The following is a 4,908-nucleotide window of genomic DNA, read 5'->3' as shown; positions in this document are numbered from 1 at the left end:
TTGCTGATTATTTGCAAGTCGAGGGTTAGTATGCTTAAAAGGCATAAAAAGTTGGGGTTTTTGGTGAAAGTCTGGCAGAGTTTTCTGTTGTTTGCTTAAAATACGGAGTACCTCAAGTTGTTTCGATCTCGCTCGACCGCCTCAACTTTAATTTCTAAACTGAGCATTGCGCAAACGTTAACATTCTACTCTAACATTTTGACATACCATAAAAGAGGATACTTTTATGAGTATCTACCGAAAGTTTGAGTTAGCCCGACGATCACAGAATATTTTGTGATTTTTTGGCCGCTAAATAGCATGGCTGTCGAGTGCGGTGTTAACGTACAGCAGAAACGAGGGAAAATCGACTGCTTGGACATAGCTCTTTTGTGGCAAGACATTCACTCGTTGGCAGTGACTGTACAGATCGTACTGAAGTTCAGAGGAACAGTTCAACCAGGCCCGTCCAGCCAAGGCAGTCATACTCTACACATTGCTACACACGTTGTATGTAGGTGCCATATGCAGTCCAGTTCCGTGAGATTTCAATTAGACCGGATATAACAAACAGTTACAGCCAGGCTGTCCGAGATCGAACTCGAGCGGTCGTGATAGGCGATCGTGCTCTGCAAATGTCGGAGAAAGGTTTTCGACATTTCACACAGTCAACTAAGTTTTCACAACCTCAACATTGCTTTCTGTCGATTAATATCAGGCTGTACATGTAAAAGTTTTTTCGGCCATGTTTTACTGAGCTGATTTGAATTACGCCGAATGTTGTCATACGCGTCGGCTTGAGGGAAACTTGATTGCTTTTCTTCTATTCTAATTATTATACCGAAGGCATCATTCCGTGTGGGAGATTTCAAATTAAAATTAAAATGAATAAATAAATAAATATAAACAGTTGTAGATAAAATAGCATAGGGTTTGAAATGAAAAAAAATCGAGGTGATAAATAGGCCAGTTTCAGACATTTATCCTTCAAAAACCGAGGCTTAATTTACACTATGTAGGCTACATATGTAAAAATTGGTAACTAAAATTGTGAACCAGATCAAGGAATATTTCGTTGCTGCATATCACAATTCACAATTAATTTTAAGTATTATTTGATGTACGGCATTGCACCATTGGTGGTTTCACAGTGAGAAATACTCCCGAAAACTCCGCACAAACAATTGACGCAAGGTTCTCAGAGGTCACAGAACGACGTCCTTTGCGAGTCGAAGGGGACTTTATGCCGCTCGACGGTGAAAGACAATCTTTAATTTTTAAAACCCCTCAAAATCATACTTCTAAAATTTGACCCCTTTAATTCATCAATTGTAAAATGTGACCCCCCCCAAAAAAAACCCCAAAACAATTCATCAGATTTGATTCATTATCACTTCGCGCCTTATGACCCTGGGTTGAAAAAGAAAAAGAGTTACCCACCCAAATTTTCATGCACAAAAAACAGCGACCCTCCCCATGATGTCACAGCCTGTATCAATAATATCTCAATTGACTTATAACTTCCCATTTGACCTTTGATCTTTCAAAGAATCTTTTTTGAACTTTACAAATAATTACTGGGTGAAATTCCAATATCACATTGGTTTATCAGATCTGCTCTTTCAAATATAATGTTCTCGTCACGTACATTTTTATCAATTGTCAGCATAGATTTTAATAGCTAGTTTTGTATTGTAAAAAAAAATTCAAAGTTTCCTTACAGACCACAATGTATAGAGAATAAACATTTTTGTGAAATTCCAAAATCAAATTTCTTGCACACGCATCCACTTGTAACCACCCTAGTCTAATCAAGTACATTGATATCAATACTCAAGCGTACATAAATACACAGATTTAGCTAGTTTTGTAATTATCTATAGTTTCCTTATAGACTACCCACGGATTATGTATGGAGGATCAAGCAGCATTTTGGTGAAATTCAAAGTCAGTTTTTTTCCTATAACTCCATACACAACTTTGTAAAATTTGGCCCCTCCAATCATTAATTGTCAAATTTAACCCCCTCCCAAAAAAAACGGTTTCGTAAAAGTCAACCCCCCTGATTTCCATCGACCCGCCTCCTGTCAAAAAACGAATGCTACCTAGACATTATTCTAAAATCTGTGAAAGTTTTATGCCCGCCCTTACTTTTTTAGTGTGAAAACCTCGATTTGTTCGGCAGCTGGTCTGTCGAGTGGCGCGAGAACACTATTTGATTTGCTCTGGTATTCGTAAAAAGCCGTCATTTCCAGTAATTACCACAGAAAAACCAAGTTAGATATTACATCTTTTAATTTGCTTTGGTTTAATGTATAGTGACAGATCACGACATGGTTTACAAATGGGACAAATCTATTTTTTAGTATGGCAAACAAGCCAGGTCAACGTTTTTATGTAAATTAACGGAAACAAATCGTTACTTTTTCTTTTTAATTTGAACTCTTGACCTTTCTCTGTGTCTACAGCGGGTAGGTTTTTGCAAGTAAAGTCAGGCTGAAGTAAAGTGTTCGCGTTGAATGTAAATATCAAAGTAAAACTTACGTTACCCATGCGTCAATAGTTGAAATATGCAAAATTAAATACATACTTGTTTGAATAATAAAAATTTGTAACTTTAAAAAAGCATCAAAAGAAAACAATTTGTATGCCTATGATATATAACTTTCAGGATGAAAAATATGCATGACAGAGGAATCTCTGAAGTTACAGAGGTTCAATGAAAGACGGAAATATTTCTACTAACACTGATTACAGAACAAATGAGTATTAGTCACTCTCTTTTAATTGAGTAAATGAAGCAAGACAAATTGGTTTCAAACAAAATCACCAAACAATACGCATTTTGAAGTAACAATCTACAATTCTATTGAAGGAAACATGAGAAAACACCAAGAACTAAGAAAGACCAATGAATGAAGAAGGTCTGGTCAAAAGGCTGCACTCTGGTAATGACAGTTAGCCTCTAAAAGAAATCCATTGATAATTGATAATTATAATGTTATGCAAAGTTATCAAACTCACAACATAACTAAACCAAATATGATCAATTAATAGTAGAGGTTCAGTCAAAATCCGTGACCTCAATATTGATATAAAGTATAATTATAGAGCCTCATTAAATATTAGCTAATTATGTTCATAAAACTTGCATCATATTTACACCCAAGTGTGATCAATATATCATAGGTCCTGTCAAAATTGGTGCACTCAGTAATGATATAGAGGCTAATTACACAAATTCATAAAAATACATAATTGTCGACTGCACTATTATTTAAGTAGGGTTTTTAATTTTACACCGTAAACTATTTTTAAGAGACTTGAATGAAAAATAAAGTCACAAAGAGTTACGATACGTCGTTTAAAAGTAACTTCATCTTTTTCATGAGCGAATATGCTACCGAAATTCTTTGGGCGAACACTGCTTGTCTTGTTCCATACAGTGGCAATTTCTGCCAAAATCATTGGAAATGAATATCCTAAGTGTTGAACTATAAAAACAAAATACATGCTAAACTGGTAATGTGTACGAGAGATATTTTATAGCTGCTAAAGTCCTTTGCCTGGATTAAGAGTCAAATGTAGATGATCATGATGACATGGGACTGGACATGTACAATTTTGCAGGCTTTGTATCCTTCTGAAAGCATGTTATGAAAATAAACATTTCACGTATCATACATGATCGAAGAACTAGGTGGCCGAGTTGTAATGGCTAATTTGGTACTGTATTGGCGAGTGGATGTTGTCACATAAAACAACCTCCTGCTTTGCAGTCAGTACAGCTTGTCATCTGTACTTTTAGTGTGGCCCCCCGTTTCAAAATTTAGAGGAAAACGGGTGATAAGCTGACCATAGGGCCATAAATATCGAATCTTTGATGACTGATACAGTCATTGGACATACTTGTGTGCAGGATATTTATTAACATTTTGACTGGACATAGTAATTTGATAAAATGTCGGATTTTTCTTATTAAGGGGAGAAAGACACGCAAATGAAATACTCAATTTTCTGACACCCGCGCCTAAACATGACAGAAATCTAAAGATTTCCATATGACAAAGAGTATAAAATGCCTAACTTTCCAAAGTTGCACATTCCGATTATCATGTCAGAAATACTATATTTAAAAAAAAATTCAATCAGCCTATAGGACACGCAAACCATGATCAGATGCGACTAAAAATCATGTATCACACAAGAAAATAGAAACATCTGACAGAAAATGGCTTCCTTCAGATTCCAGTAGATATGATCGGGGCTGTTCACAATAGAAACGAAGTTGCATCGTCTGCATTTGCGTGGGGATAAGATTGGCAAGGGATAAAAACGGCAATGCATGATTGACAGGTAATGTATCAAAGTTAAAATTTACAAAGTCGATGTGACTGACAAATCTTGTGACCGGTAGATTTTAGAAGATACTGGTCTGAGGTAACATATTTCGATTATTGAGAGACCGTTAATCTGGTCGTGTCTCGGAAAACCCACTGGTTTCCATAGTTACAATGCAAATTTCGCCCTTGACGTGCTGTTCACGTTTACATGTTTGTTGCTACTCATAACTATACGCGCGTGACATCCGACACCGCTGCTAATGTTGACAAATCATGTCACCAATGCAGAAATGCTGACTCGGCATTTTTTCACATTGTTATTGCATTCAATAAAATGGCATGGTTTTTTATTTGATGAGTAACTTCATACATGATGTTTATATCAGAAATACTACATGCAGATGATACTTAAGAATCACTATTCCATCCACCATGCTATAGTTTTCTTACCATGCTATTGTTTTCTTTGAAAAGGTCAAATTTGCAATAAAGTCATGTGAGAGCTGAAAATCATGGGGTAATGGATAATTGAATGTAAATTATCTCAAAAAGTAGATTGGAAACAGCCATTTTACAAGCTACAACA

Source organism: Ptychodera flava, chromosome 7 (genome assembly GCF_041260155.1).
Source record: "Ptychodera flava strain L36383 chromosome 7, AS_Pfla_20210202, whole genome shotgun sequence".
Classification (NCBI taxonomy): Eukaryota; Metazoa; Hemichordata; class Enteropneusta; family Ptychoderidae; genus Ptychodera; species Ptychodera flava.
The sequence above is the reverse complement of the archived record's forward strand: the minus strand, read 5'-3'. Positions refer to the sequence as shown.